At 44.7% G+C, this 10,691-nt stretch overlaps 1 long non-coding RNA gene across 1 annotated transcript; it reads right to left on the bottom strand.

Annotated features, from left to right (window-relative positions):
- Window positions 1–4,492: 4,492 nt before the first annotated feature.
- On the bottom strand, window positions 4,493–8,677 carry LOC129472901 (uncharacterized). The gene is made up of 3 exons (XR_008654125.2): window positions 8,536–8,677; window positions 5,047–5,146; window positions 4,493–4,616 (listed from the first exon to the last, which is right to left on the bottom strand). It is a non-coding gene; the product is annotated as an uncharacterized lncRNA (long non-coding RNA).
- Between the last annotated feature and the right edge of the window lie 2,014 nt (window positions 8,678–10,691).

Below are 10,691 nucleotides of genomic sequence, written 5' to 3' on the forward strand. Positions count from 1 at the left end.
CTTTCATCACAGATATTCCCATTTCAAACTCTCCCTCGACTTTCAAAATTCTCTATTCATTCTAAAGTGATAAGAATTTAGTTACCTGGACTCATGAATTGTCAAGTAATTGGTTATTAACAATTTGTTTTTCTCCTGCAGATTTTGCAGTGAACTTTTAAGTAATCTTTTCACCCTACAAGGTTGGGCTTGGCAAAGACAAAACAATTCACACCCAAATGTTGGGGACAGTCTAATGGGATAGTTTACACTCTCTTGGCTATCTCAAATCTTTTCCCTGGAAATCTTTTTCTTTTGTATTCCTACATAAATGTATGAAGCTCAGCCTGGCTCATGAATAGGAAGTCTCTTAAAGCTGGCTCTTTCTAGTTCTTTGAACATAAAACTCGATGGTTCCTCTCATCGGTGCAAACCCTCACTCCTCACAACTCAAATGCCAAACACTTTGGAGGATCTCCATCTGACAGATGTAACTAGTTAAAATGGACATTTATTCAGCTCTTAAGTTCCCTGGTTCTATGAAAGAAATGAGACATTTTTATTTTCTTAGAGGCACAGCCACACCTCCTTCCTCCTTTGACCAAGCTGCCTCCCTGCCATTAGCCCCTGATAGTGTGTTTTTGGTGGCCCACTGCCCCCAAACTTAGAGAAGGAAGGGTAGCCCCAAACTCTCACTTCTACGAAGCTCATACTTGACTATGGGAGAAAACAGTGTTTTCAGAGCAGAAGCTTACATAGCCATTGGATGGAATTGGATGAGCCATTGGATGATTCCCGAGGTCAGCCCGAAAGATTTTGACTGGGATGCCAGAGACATTTTCCTATTTTCCTAAGAAACAGTATGGTTTCTAAGCCACCTCCATCACTAACACCCCAAGCGCAGAGTTACAGAAAGGATAAAGGTACACCAAGTCAAAAATCCATAGTGTTTCCTTTTCTTCCTTCTCAACATTTTTTTTTACCTTCTAAGCCTCTCTTCATGGGTTGATCCAAAACTGTGCCTCCAATCTGATTAGTTTTTTTAAAAGAATTACCATTTACAAATATGATAATTAATTCGTTTCTATGATCCTCATTTTCCTCACCTGTAAAATCAGATAAAATCGCTACATTTCATAGAGTAGGTAGGATTCAAGGAGCTCACATATGCAAAACACTGTAATGATTCTGTTATAGAAAGCATACTTATAAAAAGTTACCTCTTATTTTTTATTACTGTGATTAAATGTTTTTAACCACCCCAGCCAGTGCTGTGAGCCTCAAACCTTTTTTGGGGGCCAACTCTTTCTTTGGCATGTGTTTCCCCATTTTCTGGCAGAGAATCAGATACTACAAAGTTCAAAACCCCATCTCCCTCCAGCCAGGGTGGCCGTCCAGACCACGAGTGGCTCAACAGCTGCCAATGTCCCTCATCCTTCTGAGGCTCAGGCCTCACAGATTGTGGGGCAGGTGATGGGCTAGGGGGAGCAGAAGCCCGACAAAAGGATCCTTCCCACAATGAACAATGTGTGCTTGGAATGCTGCATGGGCAGCTGCTGCCCATCAACAAGCACCCAAGACAGATAGGCGTACAGTAGGAAGTACAGGAGGGCCGGTGTGTTTCTAAGCATGAGTGGTTCTCTGCGTGAATGTGGAAAATTTCTCTGTTGGATTCTCTCTTCTTTTTAATTTTCCCTTCACTGGATCCCAAACATTAAAAAAGAATCACATCAAAATGCACAAAAACAGCAGCAGTGAATTAATTAGTAGTAATAAAAAAGGACTGGATAGACTGTAGCTGCACGAGAATAGGCCAGGGAAACGAGGTGCTGTTTACCTGTGAACAAACAGTAGGAAGGATTTGGTCCCAAGCAGCACTGCCATTCCTCACAACAGATCTATTTCAGGATGATTTGGCGGGGGCGGGGGGGGGATTTAGGACGAGTTGAGATCCCAGTGATCCTTCTCGCTAAGCATTTCCTGCCTGGGCAAGGAGGAAAGATGCTACAAGTGGCCCACGTCTGAGATGCGGGCTGCTTCTGGATGACACTGCTTCCCGAGGCCACATGCTTCTTTATATCCCCATATGGATTACTTTGCTATGGAATGTAAGGAAGTGTGTGGTTTCGGCAAGTGCCTCCTCGCTGGCCCTAGGGTACCACCCGGAGCACAGGCTCGGTGACCTTCTTCCTCATCAGGGCTTTGTGCCAGCAAATGTCTCCCTCACCAAGGAAGCAAGAGCCTCTGAATCCCATCTGGGCTCCTCCTGAACACCCCTATCTCCCCTTCTTGAGGTGTCCTCGCTCAGCCCAAGGTTTCAGGCACACTGACTGCTGTCCCACAGTCCCCGCTGTGGCCAGCCTCCCAGACCTGGCTCCTCCGGCCAGCCTGGTAAGGAAAGGCCTTTCCCCCAAAGGTTTTTCACAGAATCAGCCCTCACCCTCCTAGCTCCTTCCTCTGGTCATATTGCTCCTGAAATGAGAGGTTTCTATGAACCAAAGTAAATCATAATTTCTTTCGAGCCATGTGTATTGCATGTGTTTCTCAGGGCTTGCATTGTACTGAGGCAGGTGCTGTGAGTGAGGTTCAGGAAACCATAATAAGTGGTTCATCCCGGGTCACAGTCCCCTGACTCTGCTCTGCTCTGCTGTCCTTTCCACTTCATGCCACAACCCTGTCACAAATGGACTCTGCAAGGCTGTTTGAGGAAAAGCCTTGAGATGCTAAAATCGCGATTAACTCAACTAACAGGCAAGTTCCTTTCTCCTCTGTTTCCTAAACCCCTGTGTTCCCAGCTCTGACTCCAAAGGGCTTGAACCCACACCAAGAAAGTGCTGAATCTACAGAGGGAAGCCTCAAGCAGCAGGGGAGGCTGCAGTCACCCAAGGCTCATGCCATCATGAGTTTCAGAACAAGGGAGGAAGATGAAGGGGCCTCCTTCCCTCACTTAAACCCCCGTTCCAGGATGGCTCCTGCAACCCACAGCTCTGACTCCTTGTTTTTAGGGTGAGTGCGTGTGAGAGATTACAGCTGGGACCACACTACATTTACACCTTGAGTTCTTAAACAAAACCACAAAAGAAAACCAGAGAAGATTTGACTGAACTGTGCCAAGATGCACAAGACAGGACTGTCAAATGAAACTGAGCAGCAGCAGAACAAGGACATGGGAGAGGAGGAAAGGGAGGGAAGAAGGGAGGATGCACCATGTTTGCACAGGAGATGGCAGACGAGTGCAGAGCAGCTGGAGATGAGGGGCCCCCTGCCCAAGGAGGCGACAGCACCCAGAGCACTGGGCCAAGGCTCCCCTCTGCCCCAACTGGGCTCAGTAACACCTGTGACACAAGCCTCCCACCTCTGCCAGAAACCAGTTATCTAATGGCCTTTAAGAGCATAAAATCTGTACTTTTTTGGGGGGGGAGTGGAAGGAACTTGGAAGAACATGGTAAATTACTAGAGATGGGACAGCTACAGAACTGAGCGCAGAGACTTCTCACTTTAGATTAGTGGTCCTTCAAGTGGAGACGATGTCATTCCCCAGGGGCATTTGGCAATGTCTAGAGACATTCTCGATTGTCACAACTTGGGGGTTCCTGGCATCTAGGGGTTGGGGACCAGGGATGCTGCTGAACATCCTACAATGCACAGAACAGCCACCCCCTACCCTCCAACACTCAGCGAAGAAATATCCAGCCCAAAATGTCAACATGCTAAGGTTGAGAAACCTGGTTTTTTTGATAGTGGTGCTTTGAATAAATGAAGTCTCTGACATCAGCATATTATGGCACATTATATTTTCCAATGAAAATTACTGTCCTTCATTCTAAAAACTTTGGTCTTCATGTCTGTAAAATGGGCAGATAGCTCAAGGTTGTGCTTCTTCCCAATGACGTTTTCCCTTTCCTAAATCATACCTGTTCTAATGATACACTTCCTTTTCCTACCCTGGAGATTAATTTCATGTCCTCTGCTCAGAAACTGGGGTATGTTGTATGGGTGGCTGTCTTGCTGGGGGTGGGGCAGGACATGAGTAAAGAAGAGAAGAGAGAGATGGTGGGAGAAAGTATCCAGAATTGAAGAAACTGCACAAAAAGAGGTTTGTTATTTTGGCTGGCAAGCTGGACACATGTGCTTTTCAGTCCTGATTTCAGACCATCGGGCTGCCCCCTGCCCCTACAACTGCCTGCTCCCTTGCTCCCCAGGAGGAGCTAGAGGAGGAGCAGAGGTTAGCCAGAGGACGAGCTGGCAGGCAGCAGCTTCAAGACAGCTATGTCACTGGCAGGAGGAGGGAGAAGGTAAGATGCCAGGACTACAGGGCCAGGAGGATGCACACCAAGGAGGAGAGGACAAGCGAAGACAGAAGCTTCAACGCAACCCTGCACAGACCACTCTAGAGCCAAGCCATGCTCTGTGGTGCCCTGCTTTCTCACCACCACCATCATTGTGGGCTTTTACCTCATTGCCATTTCTACAGTGCCTTATTGAGTGCTTTGATGTCTGGGATATCTTATTTATTCCATACAGAGCTCCCAAGCTCGAGTCCATCTTGCAGAAGTTGGCTTGGCTGGTTAAACTCGTTCTGTGTTTCCTGATCAGCAGTTTCAACAACTTCAATGATGAAATGCAAATACTTGCAGCTGAGGAAGGGAAACATGTAAAGAACAGGCTGGAGTTGAGAGTGAAGTTCTTGGCCTCCAAAGCAGTCAGGATTGTCTCTAGGACTTGCCCACACCCCTGACACTGTCCATGGTGCCCACTAGGGACGCAGTGCACTTTTCCTTCCTTGGTATTAAGCCTTGCAACAAGCAAGCAAAGTAGATACAACCTTCTCCTGCTGTACAGAGGTAGAAAATCAGGTTGAAAGATGTTCTGTAACTTCCTAGCAGCAAAAGAGCCAGGAAAGCATTGGTAGGATTTGAACCCAGATAAGTGTGACTCCAAGGCCACATGCATTCCACTCAATTTTACTTGTCTTCATCAGGAAGAGAAAATAAAAGGGCTGGAATGCCTAGCCCCAAGGGAGAAGGACAATTTTCTAGCATCGTTCAAACTATCCTTTCTGCCTACCTCTTTTCCCACCTGCTCCCATACACTATGAAGACTGGCAGGCCACCTTTCTGGGGAGTTTCTTCTTCTTAGTCAGCTCTCTCCCCCAGCTCACATCTCCCTAGAAACAGAGAAACCAGTGGGTACTCCTGTTAGTTCAGTGGTTCTCAAACTTGAGCTGCATCGGAATCACCCAAAGGGCAGGTTATAGCACTAATTTCTGTGTCCTACTTCCAGATGTTTTGGGGCTGGTAAGTGTTGCCATTCTTTTACAAGGCCAACATACAAATCCAGAGTTCTTTAAAATTGGCAAGAATCAAAGATTTCCCCACCTCCTTTGAGAAACGGTTTAGTCAATGCTACCCCCTTGTTAAACCAAACAACCTCAATGTCTATGGCTGGGAGAATAAATAAATTATAGTATATTCACACAGTAGAAAACCGTAAAGCAATGAAAATTAATAAACTGCTGCTACCACATCAATATGGATGAATCTTGCAAATATCATTTTAAATGAAAATATCAAGTCACAAAACAATACCTATGATATGATGCCATTATATACTAAAATATGCATATATGTTGTTTAGAAATATATGCATAAATGGTAAAAACTACAAAGAAAAATATTAAAATCATAAGAAAAAATAAACTCAGTGTGATTGTTACCTCTGGGGGAAACATAAGGAAATAAATTGGAAAAAGCATTCAGTACAAAGAAAGCAATAGTATAAAACAGTAAAAAATAGTTCTTTTTAAAAGGTAGATCGTTGGGCCAGGCGCGATGGCTCATGGCTAAAATCCCAGCACTTTGAGAGGCCGAGATGGGTGGATCACCTGAGGTCAGGGGTTTGAGACCAGCCTGGCAACATGGCAAAACCCCATTTCTACTAAAAATACAAAAATAGCGGGGCGTGGTGGCAGGTGTCTGTAATTCCAGCTACTCAGGAGGCTGAGGCAGGAGAATCACTTGAAACAGGAGGCAGAGGTTGCAGTGAGCTGAGACAGCACCACTGCACTCCAGCCTGGGTGACAGAGTGAGACTCCATCTCAAAAAAGTAACAACAAAAAAAAGTAGATAGTTGTTCATGGGTATTGGTTTTACCATTATGTACCATCACTTACATATTATAAATATTCTTTTATAACTATATCATATTTGAATTAAAAACATAATTTAAAGAAATTAAAATGTTAAGCATTCAAAGAATATATGCCAAAATGTTACATTTCTTTTGGAAAATGGGAAGAGGAAGCATTATGGCATACTGTCATTTTCCATATTCTATAATTCTATATCATATTTGTTCTTCATGATGTTTCTATTTGAAAAAAGAATAAAGATTAAAGAAAAAAATAAATTGAGGTCATGCAACGCGAAATACAAATTATGTATGATTTGTATGTACAAATTGTATGAGATGTATGTACAAATCATGTGGCAGGACATTCTGGACAAGGCAAGCTCCTGGCATTCGATAGACGCTAATGCTGCTTCTTTTTGCATTACAGGCTTAGACAACTGATGCTTGAGACACACCAAGGTACCTGCACACTAGAGGCTGCAGTCACCTCAGAAGAAAGATGCCCCCTGCTCTGGCTGGTCAAACGGAACCAAGTCCGTCTTCCTGAGAGGTTTGGTCCCCTTCAACCAGCTACAGCAGGGCTGGCAATGCCCAGTCCTTGGAGAAACAGAAGAGATTCAACTGTGACTGAAATTACCTACTAAAACTTTCCTTGAGAAAACAATTCTGGTTTTTTCACCATACTCTTATGCTCCCAGGAAGGAAGACAAGAGGAGTCCTGGAGTCAAAAGTGAGCAAGATTTTAATGCTCAACACACACTGTTCAGTGCCTTTGCACTCACAGCTACAGCCACTCACATGCTTTTGACAGACACACAGTCAAGAAAGAGTTTGAGGATGGAGTTTGTGCCCACCCTAAGCCAGCCAGGGGAAGAGCATGAGACATAGAAGACAGGGCTCCTGCTCATTAGGGGCTAACAGTCTAAGGAAAGAAATTAGACATGTATATATGGCGTGATCCAATTGAATTGCAAGTTATAGCATGGCTAGTTCCAAGGCATAATTCTTCTTACCTATCCCACCAAATATGCCCAGCACATTATGTATCATCAAGTCTCTATTGACCTATTCAGCCCAAGATGTCTATTCACTAAGCAATCATTTCTCAGTTCCCTGATCTGTAGAATGGGGATAATAGTACGTGTCACACCAGGCACAGTGGCTTATGCCTAAAATCCCGGCATTTGGGGTGGTTAAGACAGGGGATCGCTTGAGGCCAGGAGTTCCAGATCAGCCTGGTCAACACAGCAAGATGCTGTTTCTACCAAAAAAATTTTTTGTTGTTTTAATTAGCTGAATGTGGTAGTGCACACCTATAGTCCTAGCTAGCTACTTGGGAGGCTGAGGCAGGAAGATCACTTAAGTCCAGGAGATGGAGGCTGCAATGAGCTAAGTTCTCATAATTGCTACCTTTTACTAAGGGAGAATTCTGACCTGTCCTTCCAATGTATCTTTTAAGATTTGTATCTTTTATGGTGTGTGTCTGGAACTTAGACAGTAATAAGTAAATATTTGGGTTTTAAATTCTATAGCCATGTGTGTTCACATGCTGTATTCTGACACAAATGGGGTAGCATAAGTGCCTAGAGCCCACCACAGTGACCTCAGAGGAGAACACAGAGCTTACTTGCACAAATCTTTGCATTCAGGAAGACCTGGGGTTGAATGCTGCCCCTCTAATTTATTAGCTGTGATATATCCTCTCTACAGCTCAGTTAACATTGCACAAGCCTTAGTTTACTCATCTGTAAAATGGGGACAATGATACCAACCTCAGTTACCATAAGGTTTAAAACAGACAGTGTTAATAAAGAGCCAAATGGTAGCTGTCGTTTTACTGTTGTAAATGGCGACAGCACGAGGACAATGCTGTGTCCACAGGCACTTGTATGTGGAAGGAAAGAGCCAAATTTAAAAAAAAAAAAAAATAGGAGAAGAACTCAAAAAATACATAAAGGCTCATTGTAGGGTTTTGTTTTTTGTTGTTGTTTTGTTTTTGTTTATTTTTTGAGACAGGGTCTCACTCTGTTGCCCAGATAGGAGTGCAGTGGCACGATTTCGGCGCACTGCAACCTCCACCTCCCAGGCTCAAGTGATTCTCCTGCCTCAGCCTCCCAAGTAGCTGGGATTACAGGCACGTACCACTACCACCCGACTAAATTTTATATTTTTAGTAGAGACAGGGTTTCACCATGTTGGCCAGGCTGGTCTTGAACTCCTGACCTCAAGTGATCCACCCACCTTGGCCTCCCAAAGTGCTGGGATTACAAGTGTGAGCCACCGTGCCCAGCCTATAGGGTATTTTTATATTCCAGCTATTAATTCTACTAGCATGTAGCATACATGCATTCACCCTAGTACATATGACTAGTATATAATATGCTTTACTTTTTAAAAATGCTTTATACATGAGACTGATCTTACCATCTTCAATATCCTGTCTGGAAAGCCTTCATTTGTGAGTGCTGTTGAGATCACATGTCCTCCCGAGTAGGACATGGAGCGTGAAGGCCATGGAGTGGGTGTGCCAAAGGGCAGCACAGAATGGAGTTTAGCTGTAGGTGCTGGGAACACACTACCTGGGCTCAAGTCCCAGCTCCCCACTCTCCAGCTGTGCCACTTGGGCAAGTTGCTTGAACTCTCCGGGCCTGAGTTTCCTCATCTGTAGAGTAGGAATATTGATAATAATATCTACTTCATAGAGTTTTATGAGAATAAAATGAGAATACATGTAAAGGCCTGAAACCAGTATTGGGTACATAATAATACATTCTTAAGAGTCTTTATTTTTGACAATGTACCTGAAATGTTCCTGAAATTAAGTTGGTGTTCAATAAAAACTTGTTCACTGAAAGATCAGCTTCTTTGTTTATTTTAAGCACAAACTATGGGATCATGTAATTTTTGGTTCAATTATTTCTACTTATCTCTTTCAATGCAGCACACTGGTTCAAAGCAGTAGTAAAGTGTGGGGGGAAGGATGGCAACAAGCTTCTCTCTGCTTCCCAGGCCTGGGATGAAATGGAACTTCCCTGCGAACTAGGTGTATGCCTCTGGGAGTAGAAGCAGGGTGATCTTGAAGCGCAGTCGCAGAGCTGTCACCGGGAAGTCGCCTGGCAGAACAGTAAACAAACATATGTGGCCAAATACCAGCTATCCTTAACAGGAGGGATCTTTTCCATCTGGAAGGGCAGAGGTCATGTAGGTAAAGATTAGATAAACAATGCCAGGTATAGGTAAAAGGAGTGTAAAGAAAGGGTCACTTTCATATCTGGGATTTTATGGCTAAAATGCCTGATAAAACTGGACAAGACATATAAGGCTAAGACTAAATAATGTCTTCTCTCTGTTAGAAAGAAGCCAGCCAGGCCAGGCATGAGGGTTCATGTCTATAAATCCCAGCACTTTGGGAGGCCAAGGCTGGCGGATCACTTGAGCTCAGGAGTTCAAGACCAGCCTGAGCAAAACCCCATCTCTACAAAAAATACCAAAAATTAGCCGGGCACAGGGATGGGGACGCTAAGGTGGGAGGATCGCTTGAGCCCAGGAGTTTGATTGAGGCTGCAGTGAGCTGCGATGGCACCGCTACACTCCAGCCTGGGTGACAGAGTGAGACCCTGTCTCAAAAACAAAAGAAAAAAAAAAAGGAAAGAAGAGGGAGGGAGGGAGAGAGGGAGGGAAGGAGGGAGAGAGGGAGGGAAGGAGTGAGAGAGGGAGGGAAGGAGTGAGAGAGGGAGGGAAGGAAGGAAGGAAGGAAGGAAGGAAGGAAGGAAGGAAGGAAGGAAGGAAGGAATTTAAGACGGGAGAGAGGGAGGGAGGGAGAGAAAGAAGGTAAAGGAAAGGAAGGAAGGAGAGAGAAAGGAATAAAGAAAAAGAAAAGGAGAGGAGGGGAGGGGAGGGAAGGGGAGCAAGCTAGCACACTTCTGGCAAGGGTTGGAGAACACGAGTGAACATTGTCATCCAACTTTCTACCTACCCCCTTGCCCTCAAGGGTCTTTGCAGAACACATCTTTGAGGGCCACAGGATGGAAGGAGTTCTAGTCATAGCCTGCCTCCAAAGTCAAAATATCCTACCGTCCCCTCTTATTCACTCCTGGAGAATTCAACTTCCATTCACATTTCTGTTTGATTTTCCTTAAACCAGGAGGGGAGCAAATGTATTCCTGCTTCCACTCACCACTATGAAAAGACAGAAGCTTTAAGAAAACATGTTTTCTGGTAAGTCTGAATGACCTTGATATCCATGTTCAAAGGTCCCACAAGCCCAAACTCTCCATTTCAGTAAGAAATCAAGAGGAATCAGAGAATGGGGACTGCTGCCCACGGGTTGCGGTTGCTCATCCTGCCACAGCCCCTCTTCAGGGCAGAAATCTAGGTTAGGCCACCCAGTGGGGTGTGCGGTTTTGTGATTGCTGCTGTGTCCCTTTATGTGTGTTCCTGTATCATCATCAGTCCTGTGCCAGTAAGTGGCAGCCCATGACGTCACACCGGTCAAACATGACGACTCTTGGTCACCGTGAGAATGGACCCCACCTCCACATTTGGTGAGTGTTAGCAGGAAGAAAATGATAGCATAGGCG

This window comes from Symphalangus syndactylus, chromosome 23, assembly GCF_028878055.3.
Source record: "Symphalangus syndactylus isolate Jambi chromosome 23, NHGRI_mSymSyn1-v2.1_pri, whole genome shotgun sequence".
NCBI classification, from domain to species: Eukaryota; Metazoa; Chordata; class Mammalia; order Primates; family Hylobatidae; genus Symphalangus; species Symphalangus syndactylus.